Source organism: Desmodus rotundus, chromosome 1 (genome assembly GCF_022682495.2).
Source record: "Desmodus rotundus isolate HL8 chromosome 1, HLdesRot8A.1, whole genome shotgun sequence".
NCBI lineage: Eukaryota > Metazoa > Chordata > Mammalia > Chiroptera > Phyllostomidae > Desmodus > Desmodus rotundus.
The window spans coordinates 42,841,201-42,855,657 of NC_071387.1; positions in this window are offsets into that span (position 1 = coordinate 42,841,201).

Genomic DNA, 14,457 nt, shown 5'->3' on the forward strand with positions numbered 1-14,457 from the left:
TACACGTCTGCAGATGCGTTCCTACATTTTCCTGTGTGTGCACGAATACTCAAAAGTAGGACCACACCGTAGACGCTCCTCTGTAATCCGCTATCATGTAATTCGTTATATCGTGGACCCCTTTTGATGGCAACAGATGTTGGTCTCCTCCAGCGGTTCTCACACTTGAGCACGCATCAGGATCACTGGAAGAGCTCAATACATCACAAGTTCCAGGAACACCAATCCTCCAGCTGTCCTGTTCTCCAGCCAAATGCAAGGGAAGCAAGGAAGGGCAGAAGCTATCCTTACGTTCTTTTCTTTGTTTCCGCTAACTAGAAAGCAGTGCTAGGGATAGTGACATGCTGAGCACTAAAAGCGCTCAGCCTAGTTCTCACATGAGTCAGTCAGGCCACATAATTAAGAGTTCTCAGCTGAGCAAGCATTGCTCATAGCAGCCCGAAGAAAATTTCCATTGCAGATGATCCAAGTTGTTAAAGCAGGGTTTTGGTTTCCTTATCTACTTTGTACAAGGATCATGCATACATTTTATAATTAGAAAAATGGTGATTATTAATTTTAAAAAAGGTGTTAGTCTGGAAGTGTTGGTTTCTCCTTCATTGAAATGCCTATATTATTTAAGCAAAAAGGAATAATACTTCTGTTGATATGGAGATCATCTTTGACATACACAGTGACTCCAGCAAAAAGTTTTCCCATGTCTCCATGAAAAGCAAACCAAAGAATTCAAAAGAACAGGAATATTCGAACCTCATCTTTCCCTTTTGTACTGGTTTCCTGTTGCTGTTATAACGAATCACCACAAATGTAGTGGCCTAAACAATACAAATGTATTGCTGTATGGTTCTGGAGGCCAGAAGTTGGAAAGCAGTTTCCCTCAGCCAATGTCACAGGTGACTGCAGCAGGGCTGTTTCCGCCTGAGTCTGGGGCGGGGCGGGGGGGGGGCGGGGATTCATTTCTTTGTTTCCTACCTAGGCTGCATTCATTGCATTCTTTGGCTCATGGCCCCTTCCTCATCTTTAAAACCAGCAGAGCAGCATCTTCAAATCTCTGCTTCTGTCATCACACGGCCTTCTCTCTGACTGACGTCCCCCTTATGAAGACTCTGTGAGTACATCAAACTCATGTAAGATAATCCAGGATAATCTCTCTACAAGTCCCTTAATTTAATCCCACCTCAAAGTCCCTCTTACCATGAAGGGGACATAGTCACAGGTTCTGGGGATTAGGAGGATCAGGACATATTTGGGGGCCACTGTTCGTTATTCATTATACCACATTCTTTTACTAAATTAACAATATAAATCGAGACATTTACTACAGATTATTAAAAAACTACTGAAAACATATAACATCTGGTGCTCCTTGTTTAGCTCCAATTTTTTTTTTGCAATTGTGTTGCCTGAAAATTACACTAAAACATTTTTAAAAGTTTTTGAGGTACAATGTACATATAATAAAGTATATACACCCTCCGTATAGTGGGATTGAGTTTGGCACACTCTCAGTTGCGGTGACACAGGGCTTGCTCATTTCAGCTCTCAGTCTACAAGGGCTGTTGCTATTGTTGTTGTTTTGCTTAATCCCTTCACCTCTTTCACCCATCAGCTCTCATTCTATAAAGTGTAGTTTTCAGGATCTGTTTTTCCCATTTTTGTGCCTTTTTGTTGTGACTTTGTTATTTTAATTGCCCCACCCCACCCTCCAGCATAGTGCTGAAGTGCTGTCTAGTGTTCCTAAAGGCCAGGAGGCTGGGATTAGCCTTATGGAGAAAATATGTGTTCGAGAAGTTTCATTCGGGCGTGAGCTTTGGAGCTGTGAGCTCAATGTTGATGAATTCCCTTATATCGTACATCCAGGAAAGCAAAAGGAAATTTGCCAGTTTGTGTGTGCAGCAACCTCTGAGGTTGCTACAGTAACACCTATACTGCATGATGAAACTTTTGAAAAGCAGCTAAGTTTGTGGATTCGTAAGATGGCAAATTATTAAAAAATAGCATTATCGTGAGGCTGAAAGCCAAAGAAATTTATGGTCGTGTTATCCAGAGTCAAGAAATGTTAACCTTTCTCCTGCTAGTGCTGGCTGCCTCAGGCTTCAAAAGACGATAAGGCACAAAATACGTTAAGGCACAAAATACGTTAAACTTTTAGGAGAGGCTGGTTCTGCAGATAAGGAAGCTTTGAAAAAAATTTTTTTTAATATCTGCTAAGTCTCTTACAGGAAAAGGGTTTGCGGAAGAGCAGATTTTTAACAGTGATAGACGGACGTGTTTTACAAAATGTTGGAGGGCAAACCTCTACAGGGCCAATGGCGTTTGGGTTGACAAAAATATTCTAACTGAAGGTTTCTGGGAACCTTAAGTTCCTGCATTTCCTCCAGAAACAATAGTGCAGTATTCACTAATTTAGGGTTTGCAGTGATTTCATAGAACTTAACTACCACGAAAAGCAGGAATCAACTGTGGCTGGCTCACGCTCATAAATTCTGGGACGTTAGATGGAGCTCAGAAACGTTCTGTGTGAACACATTTATTTGCTTCTGAAGCCGTCTAGTACTCGAGGGTCATTCATACAACTAGTTTCCATATACCTATGAAAGCCTATCACATTGTCAATAGTTGTCTTTATTTTTGCACTAGGACCTGATGGTGGACTACTTGCTCTGCCCTCACACGAGGATTGCTTTTTCCCTCCTGTGATTGGCTACAGAGAGTCACATTTTTTTAAACACTGGCTGATGAGAAATCACATCAAACTATTGAAACATTCTACACCCATCCATTCATCTTCTCACCTCTCAGATTTAAGATGTGTATGATAGCAACCATGAATATTTGACTTGCCAGGGTAAATCTAATAACTAGTCAGTGATTTTTAAGTAGTGGATACTCTGCCCAGACATTGTGATGGAAATTGAATTCTTCTATAAATCACTGGTCCTCGGGCAAGGATAATTTTACCTCCCAGGGCACACTTGGCAATATCTAGAGGTTTCTTCAGTTGTCACAACAGGAGGGGACGTGCTACTAGTATCTAGTGGATAGGGGCCAAGGATGCTGCTAAACATCCTACAATGCACAGAACAGCCTCTGCCCCCAAAACAAAGAATTATCTGGAGCAAAATGTCAATAGTGCCCATGTTGAAGGAAACCTGCTTAAACAGAAGTACAGTAACCATCTAGTAAGCAATTTCTCCCATCCAAGTACTAACGGGGCCCAACCCTGCTTAGCTTTTGAGATCAGATGAGATTGGGCACATTCACCGTGGTATGGCTGTTGACTCATAGAAAGCAATTTCTCATCCTAGGACACTGCACTTCTGCCAGAGTCTGTTGAAACACCACGAAAGTAGTGAATTATATCACTCCCCACAGCCCACTAACATGCAGTAGTTGTGTGGAAAGATTCCTGGGGAAGGCTTTCCTTTCTCCTCTCCCACTGGTTTGTTGTTGTTCGTCCGAAGCCAAGAATGCATGTACTTCCCCCACCCACCCAAGTTTTTACACACATGTCTTCCCTATTTTTATTACCCATCCTTATTTCCTCGTTTGCACTTCATACAAAGTACAGTCCAGCTTTGTAGGAAACAGGTGTCCCCTGACCTCCTTTGTAGAGTTCCTATAAACGGCTTGGGCGAAAAAGTGCATCCCGGGGCCCATGAACATGCTCTGCCACCTCCTCCTCCCCTCCTTTCCTTCCCCCAGAGAACGAGAGGAGCCCTGACATCCTAGACACCCGAACCGTGACTGCACATGCAGGATTGGATCTGCTCTCCAGTTACCTTCGTCACATGCTTAGGCCGTGAGGAAAGAACCCCAGATTCCTAAAGATCAGGTTTCCTGAACAGAAATATTTGTGGGCAGGGGGGAAATGGCAGGACATTTTAATTCAGGTGCAGTGTTTAGTTTCCAGTAAGGTTTGGTTTCACAGAGAGAATAAATACAGCTGAATGCAGCCAAATGTTAGATGGTTGTGAGTCAATCTATATTTTCCCCCTTCTGTTGTTATGAGTTCTGTCTACGTGAGAGGAAAAATTATGTTTAAAAGGAGGTTTTTTCTCCTTAAGAGTGATTAATGAAGATTGAGCAAATTAATTGTCTTTATCCATTTAGCACATATTTAACGAATACCTATTGTATCTTAAACTCTGTGTTAGACTTGTACATACAAAATGAAGGGGGCACAATCCCTGACCCCAAGGAGCAATATCAACTATTAATTTAACAGTTTAACATGCATTTTCCATAAAAAATACAGACACAGACTGAGAGGAAATATTTGCAAAAGATATAGCTGATAAAGGACTATTATTCAAAATATACAAAGAATTTTTGAAATTCAACAAGAAAATGACATTTAAAAATGGACAAAAGGCCTTGACACGTCACCAAAGAAGATAAACAGATGTTCAACATCCCATGTTATCAGGGAATTGCAAATTGATACAATGAGATACCACTACACACCATTATGCTCAAAAATCTAGAACACTGAAAACACCAAATTCTGATTAAGATATGGAGCAAGGGGAATTCTCACTTATTGCTGGAGGGAATGCAAAATGGTTCAGACAAATTGGAAGACAGTTCAGTGGCTTATCATAAAACAAAACATTCTCTTACCATACAATCCAATGATCATGCTCCTTGGTTACCCAAAGGAGTTGAAAACGTATGTCCACAGAAAAACCTGCACACAGAGGTTCATGGCAGCTTTATTCACAACTGCCAAAACTTGGAAGCAGCCACAGTTTCCATCAATAGGTGAATGAATAAATTAACTGTGGTACATCCAGGCAATGGAGTGTTACTGAGCACTGAAAAAATAATGAGCTATCATGCCATGAAAAGACAAGGAAGAACCTTAAATGCATGTTACTAAGTGACAGAAGCCAACCTGAAAAGGCTGCATACTGTGCAATTCCAGCTATATGACATTCTTAAAAAGGCAGAACTATGAAGACAGCAAAGAGATCAGTGGATGGTAGGGATGGTTAGGATGGTAGGGGTAGGGAGGGGAGAGAGGAATAAGGGGAGATGTTTAGGGCCGTGGATATGTCATTATATATTTGTCCAAACTCAGAATGTACAACACCAAGAGGAAATCCTAATGTCAAGCATGGATTTGGGGCGATAATGTGGCAGTGTGGGTTTATCTATTATAACAAACGAACCACTCTGGGTGTAGGATGTTGATAATAGGAGAGGCCATGTGTGTGCGAGGGAGCAGGGGGAAAGTGAAACTCTGTGACTTCTGTTGAATTTTGCTGTGAACCTAAACCTGTTCTAAAAAATAAAGTCTATTTTATAAAAAATACACCCAACAACATATACAGGTGTGAGTAATGTCAATGCCTATTTTAGATGGTGACAATAAACTCTGTACGTGGCACCATGGAAGCCACAGATCAGAGTGGTCATTTATATAAGGCTGCTGGTGGGGCGAAGGGGCCGATGGTCAGGAGGGACCTCATAAGGGAGACAATGCCTGAATTCAGTGTTGACGGGTGAGGGCATTCTAATCTGAACACCTGGAGAAACGTGTTCTAGCAGAGTGTGTATGGTAAATGAAGACCTTTTCTGATGCAAGTCCTTTAAAAAATTCAGCTTGATCTCTCTAAAGCAATAAAAGACAGAATGTATTGGATCCCATGAGTGAACAGGCCTGAGCTCAGTTTGGATTAGGCTTCTCAGGAACCACAAGATGATATCATCCCCTCACTCTACCTGGTTATGATTCTCTCCTTAATCAAAAATTTTGCCTGTATGTGGCTGGGCCTACTTGTAGTTCCCCTGTTTTTTCTTGTGCCTGTCTGCAAGCCAGTTTCTGAATTGCTAATGCCCGGAAGGCATCCATTCCACTCTCAAAGGACTGATGGAGACTTCCCTGAAGATTTAGGGGGAAAGACAAAGCCTAGATGGCCACTCACTCGGTTTTAGCCCTCACAGTCCCAGGTCCCAGGAACTGCTCCAGTAAATCAGTATGGTTGGTCAACTGAGATCAAGGTTAAGACTCCCTTCCGAATCTCCCCTTACCCTCATGTTCTTTCCATAGGTAGCTGGTTCCCCTCATGGCCCTCCCCCAAAAGTTGTTTGTGGTCTTTTGAGCTGGTCCCTCCCCCATCACATTCCTTAGCAAAACCCATCAGCTTGCATAATTCTCTCAGCCAATCCAAAAGGGCTGGGTGAAACAAAAATTACCTCTGGTTCCTCACATTCCCCAGGGCTACCCTTCTTTGCTGGTGTGAGAGTGTATTGATTACATTAGCTAGAGAAACAATAGTCATCTATGGGGAAGTGTATTTAAACAGAGACTGTCTCTGGAAGTTGGAGGTTGGACATTTGCCTTATATTTTATGCCAAAACATTTCCCTCTCAAACCTCTCGTGCTTTCACCCAATGTTAAGATTGATGGGACTTCTTGAAACTATTCCCTTTGTGGCTTCTCAACTACCTCCTCTGTCCTTCCCTCCTGCTTTTAAAGTAGACTATTATGTCTTGGGATTCCTCCCGGTCCTCTCCTCGGTGACACCCTCATAACTGGTGACTTTCCCCATACTTTCCACTCCCTCTCTCCTTTCTCTCCCCACTCCCTTCTGGGGGCAATTTCAGCAAGACTCCAGAATTAATTCTCTTTGTTTCCATCCCTTCTATTTCTCCATGCACAACACAAGGCACAATGATGTATTAAAAAGTTGTACACTTGAAACTCATATAATGTTATCAACCAATGTAAACCCAATACAAAAACAAGAAATGTTCAACAAATATTAGCTGTGGCCATTATTACCTCAGTGGGCTTTAAGGAACATATTTCAAGGGGTATTTTTACTTGGGTGGAAGGGTAGGGAAAGCTTCCCCAGGGGAAAAAAAAATTCTCCTTTGAATCAAGTTAAATAAAGGAATTCTGACTGGGCCAGGAAGCATTTACTAATCTGTCTGATGATAAAGGAAGTATATTAAAATACTCAATACCATTTAAGCTAGTGATTAGTTCTGCAGAAATAAATTCTTTTTTAAGAAAAAAATTCTTTTTTAAAGAATCAGCTTCTGTATCTTAGCTCATCTTAAAGGCTAATCTTAAATAGCCTTCACATGAAATGCACAAAATTCTCAAGTTAGACAAAATCCCTTCCTGTACCAATATTGCTCATCAAAGTTATTCCCACTATCAGATGTTCAGATGGACGCTACCAGAATATTTTCAAGTCCTTGCACTGAAGGGAACATCTGTTTTGCATTGGCATGCAGCTGAAAGAACCAGACCATTGTCACCCAGAAAGCAGTTAAATTAATGTTTATCTGGCATCAGAGAATGAAATCCCATATATAAATTCTAAGGAGCTAGAGGCAAATCTGCTGCCAATCTAAGCGTCCCAGGATCTTGCAGCCAGGTTGATGGTTCCTTGCAGAATTGTTAAATTACTCTTCTGGGTAGTGCTGCAAAGCGTTCTGTGCACCGAGGGTGTGCAGTTGGAGTATCCTATGGGATTACCCTGATTATAAGGCCTCGCGACACATTGCTAAGCATCAAAGTTTAAATCTAAAAACATTGCTGTGGATGAAGGAGGGAATTACCTCTTCCCCCGCGTAAAGCTTGGGGGTGAGGAGTCTTAGTAAGACCCCCAAAGGCAAACCATATGTGGAAAATACTCCAAATAAATATTGGCAAGCAACAATTTTATGGAGCCAGAAGGAAAGACTCTCAAAATATCAAGATGTGGTATTTCAGGGAAATTCTGAATGCTCCTTTGTGTTCAATACCTTTAAAAAAAAACCATAATTGAAATCACATTACATGTGGTTTTCCGTTTTATTTACTTGGCTTAATATAGTAATTTTCTATGGCACTAGGCATAAGAATGTTTGATAATACCACATCATGAGTGCAAAAACCAGTACGCTGGAAATTTATGTACTTTTTACATTTCATCATAAATAAGGATGTGACAAACATTGGGCTTAAGCGTGAGTTCAGATCTCTGATTATCCCTTAGGATATTTTCCAAGAAGTGGATTATTGATCGAAGAATCTGATGAGGTCAAAGGTCTTTTCAGGAGACACGAACATTTCTTCCTGTGGTATGAACATGTGTTTGCAGTACAGTCTCAGCCGTATTGAGGATGAATGTTGAAACAACACAACAACACAACAACACAACAACAACAAACCCTGCTAATCTGATGTATAAAAATTAAATTGTTTCTATCTTGGATTATTTTTATTGAACTTCAATTTTTCATATTAGCCACTGTACTTCCCCTTATTTCACTTTCTGTGAATTGTTGCAGCTTTTGTTCATTTTACTCTTGGCATCCTCATGCTTTTAAAAACTGTATTAGTATAAAGGGGGTGAGGGATAATGGGGAGCGACCACTAAAGGGTACAGGGTTCCTTTTGGGGTGAGGAAAATGTTCTGAAGCTGATAGTGATGGCTGTACGAAAGACCTTTGAATTGTAAACATTAAGTGGGTGAAAGGTATGGTATGTGAATTATATCTCAGTAAGGCTGTTTTAGAAATGTTAGCATAAATAATTTCCACATGAAGGTACTTAACCTTCCTCTTTCAGAATCTGTTGGCAAATTTTCCAACTTTGATTGCCTTTTGCTTTCTCATATTAAGAAGACAGATATTTTTAGTTAAATCTATAATCTGTTCTTTAGTGAACACTCCCATTGCTTTTATTTAGAAAATTCCATTACATACATAGATTGTCACTGATGTGTTCTTCTAGTTTACCTTCTGTCCCAATCCATCTGGATCTTGATGTAAAGTATGAGGCTATAATCTTTTTTAAATGTTCTCCAAGTAGGTACTCATGAATAAGTTCACCCTTTCTTTGCTCACTATTTTCTAATGGCAATATTTAACCTATACTAACATCTATTTCTGGGTGATCACTGGCCTAACAGTTCAAATGTGAAATTTGAGCCTTGGCTGGTGTAGCTCAGTGGATTGAGAGGGGGCTGAGAACCGAAGGGTCGCCGGTTCAATTCCTAGTCTGGGCACATGCCTGGGTTGCAGGCCAGGTTCCTGGTGTGAGCCATGTTAGAGGCAACCACACACTGATGTTTGTCTCCTCTCTTTCTCCCTCCCTTCCCCTGTCTCTACAAATAAATAGACAAAATCTTTAAAAATATATATTATTTGAAATATGGCTTCATATCTAGTATTGCAATACTTTATTACTTTCCTCTTTCGAAGTATTCCTAGCTATTCTTGCACGTTGTCCTTTTCAGATGAAATTTAGGACAATTTTATCAACACTTTGGGAATATAATTGGACTAACATTTAATTAATAGACTAATTTTGGAAGAAGGGACATGTTTAAAACTTTCATCATCTTGTAGCACTGTGTATTTTTCCATCTATACAGGCTTTTATTGTCCTCACACCCATCGTACTTCTATCTACACATTTGTCAAGGAGGAGGGGGAAATTCCCCTTCCCTCCACCATTCTTTAGCTCTCGTGACTGGATTAGTAATAAAATAATAAATTGACACAGGGGAAAAGCCAACTTAATACGTGTGCCCAGGAGAATCAATACAATGCTCATATCATAATATGAAGCTCAAGAAAATGAACCAGGCAACTTTTATATTATTTTGACAAAAGAGCAATAAATTGGTTAAAAAAAATTGACAGAACAAAAGAAATTAGTGCTCATTAGAAAGGAATCTAAGCAACATTTGGGTATTTACTAATGAGGCATTTAAACAAAGTGGTAAATTAGAAAAGAGGCAATAAGGTTTGATTACACAGACTTTTTGACTCTGAGTTATTTAATTCTAGCAATCAGGGGTGTCTTTTGGGTGCAAGAGGACACCTGTCTCATGGGAGATTTATTTCCTGTATTCACGGAGACAAGGGAGGGTCTAGGTGCCCTTCTGACACCAAGGAACTTTAATTTGAAGTAATTAATATGCCATCGTGGGATATATTGGGGAAACCTGTCCCAGGCCCAGACAGCTGGGCTGGAGGCTACAGAGAGAGAGAAAAATGGTTAAAAGTGGAGAGGTGAGCTGCAAAAAGAGAGAAAAACATAGATTAGAATGAGGGTAAACAAATGGAAAATGAATAATCAAAGCACATTTCTTCACATCTGTTAAATTAGTTCCCATTCCTGGGAATGGGTCAGTCTAGTAAAGTGTCTTTGTTTCATTTATATGTCAGAAAATATTAATCATTTCTTTTAACAGATTTAAACTAGGTATTATTTGTCCCATCTGGTTTGCATAGAAGTGACATTTTTCACTCATCATTGCATGAACTCCTCCTTGCCGCATGGTCTAGAGCACGATGACTTGGGAGTTCACAGAGGCCAAGCTGTTGACTTCTGGCAGGAGTATTCCCCAAGTTTGCAGAGTGCTGTCGAAGTCTCGTTCCATTACCATGGAGAGATCTAAGATTGCTTTTTCCCAGTCAAGAACTCCAGAACTGGGCAATAAGGCCCTCAAACCGAAAAGAACTTGGAGTTGTGATATACCGGTGTATTTTCTATGATTTCTTGACTAGTACATTTACGTGGCACGACTTTATAAACAAAGGAGCCCACGTTTTTAATTTGGCTGACATTTAGGGTAGGGTATTTAGTGATAGAAGGAGCCAGGTATCCAAATCTATATCTCCCTGCATTTTAGGTGGGAACCCTGCATATACCTGATTGCCACATAAAATAAAAAGACCTAGTGGCTTACAGACAAGGTTAAAGTGGAATCTAATTCCCAGAATTATTTCATGGTGTATGTCCATATCCGTAGGTCTCCAATCTCCACGTGTTCCTGCCAATCTGTGAGAGCGGAACAGATTGTGAAGCTGGTATAGATGGACTGTAATCTGGTTTTGGCAGCGCTAAAGCTAGGTTCTGTCAGCTGGCCAAGTAAATCCAGATTTTTGTCCACCCACGTATGATCTGCGGTGCTGAGCAGGTTAATTAGGGGAGCAGCTGCAATACCGCCAAGTTACACAAAGGAAACTTCCAAGCCATCCAAAACATTTGGTGACTTGGCAGGAGTTTGGACCAAAAAAGCTAGTGCCAGAGTCACTTATGATCTCCTTGGCAGGTCTGAAGATGCCACCTGTGGAATCAAACCACAGAATTTGCAATGTTTTCCTGGTGTGTCACCTAGGAAAAGTCCAGTATTATGTTTGCTTTCAACAAAGGGAAATTTTTTCACCTACAGACTTTATCTGGGTAAGGGACATTCCTTGAGCTGCTCCAGTTTTTCCATAGGCCCAAATGACTCATGAGAAGAGGAGGCAGAATGACATTTGTCTTGTTGTGGATATCATACCTTGTTCTTATATGTTAGTTCTCATGTGTTAGTTCTTAGTTCAGATGTTCTTATCAGCAGGAACAAAGACTAAGTAGTTCAGGTTCTTTTGCACTATTGAGATGTTCACGCAACCAACAGTCAGATTGATTAGTTAAGGCGGCCAGTGCTCAGTAAACTGGCGTAAGGGGGTGTTTGATCTGTGCCCAACCTGCTGGGAAAAAAAAAAGTGTCAATGAGAGCAGGACATAGGTTGGAGGAGAGCCCACAGTGAAAACTTAGAGGGAGTAGGACAGACAGACAGACAGAGACGGTACTCCCCAGTCAGCCTTCTCACAAATCAGTAGTAAGTGTGGGAAGAGGGGGTTTTTTGGTTTTGTCTTTTTTAGAGAGAAAGGATTTTTTGTTTGGTTGTTTGTCTGGGTATGTTAAAGAGGGGAACAAGTAAAAGCAAAGTTCCTTAATCTGCGATCTTGGGAAAAGCTGTCGTGGTGCCCTGTGCGTCTGCTCCTGGGAACTGGCCCTGGAAATGCTTAGCGTGAGGTCCCCTGTGGCGATCACCTCCCAGTTGTCTTGAGCAATGGCCTGGGTCTGTTTTGGTGTGGCTTACGTGAGTCCAGCAGCATTTTTTTAAATAGCGGGTAGGTGGTTAGCATTACCTCATAAGTTCCTTCCAGGTGAGCTGAACATGTGCTTTTTAAAAATACTCTGATGTACATCTAATCTCCTGGTCAAACGGGATGGCAAGCTTTGTCAGTTGGTGGAGGCCCTGCTTCTTACCTGTTAGTGATGTGCTTCAAGCTTACTAGTTAGTTCTTGTATACAGCTAGTTGTAGCATCAAATTGTTCCCTTAAGTTCATGTAATGTTCATGTAATCAGGAATGGAAGGCATTGGGTACCCAAATAGTATTTCAAAAGAGGTCAATCATGTTTTCTAGCTGGAATATTTCAAATCTTTATAAGGGCCAAGGGCAAAGCTTCTGGTCATTAAAGTCTGGTTTCTTGACAGATCTTTCCTAAAGTCCTTTTTATGCCGAGATTTTTATGGTGCATTTGCACTAATGATTGCGAATGGTATGGAGTATGAAATTTTAATGTGCACTCCAGAGTTTTTGCAAGCAGGTGATTTATCTCTGCTGTAAAATCAGTTCCTTGGTCTAATTCAAACCATAAAGCAGTGCCAAAATACAGAATCACCTCAATAATTTCTTTAAAACTATTGTGGCATCAGCACACTTAGCTGGAGAGCATTCAGCTCACCCACTAAACATAAACAATAACCAAACCGTAAGAATAGCCTAAAACTGGGGTCAAGTCTGTAAAACCCATTTGTAGTGCTGCAAAGTGCATTGCGGGCTTAGAAAGATTTCCTGAAGTACATTGATTGCTTCCAGAAATTTGGTGAGATTTATTAGAGTACTGAGAAATAATTTGATCAGAAACCTTACAGGTGCCAGGGCAAAACCAGGTGTCTTTTAGTTCCTTATTTCTCCCAAGTGAGTCTGCCTATGTCCCACTTGGTGGGATACAAGTCCAAGTCCAAAAGTCAGAAGAAAAGGAGCCACAGGAAGTCTGTTAGGCCCGATGTGTCATCTATCTAGTAACTGTCCAGCACTCACTCGTATCCATTCACCTTCTCCAGAGTGTGGGACATTTGCCTGGTAAGTAATAACATCAGTGAGGGATAAAGGCAGATTTAAAAGTGGGTAGAGAAAGGATAAGGGAGTCTATTTTGAGCTGCATATTTCATATTTTGCAGTTCTGTCAGCTCTGTCATTTCCTAAATATAATATCATTTTCTTTAGTATGGGCTGAACAGTGAACAATAGCAATTTTAGAAGGGAGGTGATAAGCTTGTAACAGGGCAGCAATTATATGCCCATTAACAATAGGAGTATGTACAGAAGTTAAGAATCCACAGGATTTCCAGGTTGTGCCCAGAGCGGGACAGGCTCCAAAGGCCTGTTTGAAGTCTGTGTAAATAGTAACAGTTTGCCCTTGTGCTGACATGCAAGAGCTATGGGTTTAGTCACTTGGGCCGATTTTTACGGTAGGCAGAGAGGATGCTTCCAGCATGGCCTGTGGGGAAATTATGGCATAGCCAGTTATGTTTCTCCGGAAATTCCATTTGTAGGAAACCAACAACATAAATGTAAGTCTGGGTTGCCAAAAGAGGTGTCTAAAAGATCCTCTCATGTCTGTGAGACCATTTCTATATTTGTAAGGTGAGGGGGAGCAGAGTTTTGCCACCTTAATATATGCTTTTTTAAGATATTATTTTAAGCTGGTTATTTTTAAGAAGTAAAAGACTCAGAAGGAACCTTTGATCCTCCCCCTTACCTGCCTAAGGGAATTCAGATAGAAAAACCCGCCTAAGGGAAGGGAGATGACCTTAGCATAATATAACCTAGAAACATCTGTTCATTAGACCCTCCTCTATATCCCATTGCTCCTGGGAGGCCTGGCAAGAATGTTTACCAAATGTGTGCTCTTCCTCACCTACCTGTGAGTTGCCTACTTTCCCTATAAAGTCCCAAACACCTGTTCCCATCCTCTGAGTCCAGAATGGCACATAAGCCTCAGTCATTCTATTTGTCCTCAGATCCCATATTCTAAGGCAGGGGTGTCAAACTCATTTTCACCCAGGGGCCAGCCTCGAGGTTGCCTTCAAAGGGCCCAATGTAATTTTAGGACTGTATAAATGTAACTACTCTGTAACAGATAAGCGAGGGCTCGGTGCTGTTGCTGGATAGAAACAAGGTGCCAGGCTGGATAAAACAAGATCAGGGGCTGGATTCAGCCCACAGGCCTTGTGTCTGCCACCTGTGTTCTGAGGGAACCCCAGTATGTACTTATGTAATAACTTTGGTTATTTTCTCCTATTAATCTGTCTCATGTCAATTTGATTATTAGAGCAGGCAGAAGAATTTATAAAGGTAGAAGGAAAGTTATTTTTCTTCCCTACAAAGGCAATTGTGTGGAATGCAGTGGGGCTCTCCATCATCAGGAAGGGGTAGTAAAGTAGCTGGATTAACTACTACAATGATGCATGACAGAAAGGCTCATTAAAAGCGCCTGTTCATGGGTTGTCTGTGAAATACTATGCATCCTTAACTTCATAGTGTGGAGAAGGGTTGCATCCTATGAACTTGCAGAATAGTAGACACAGCCTGGGGA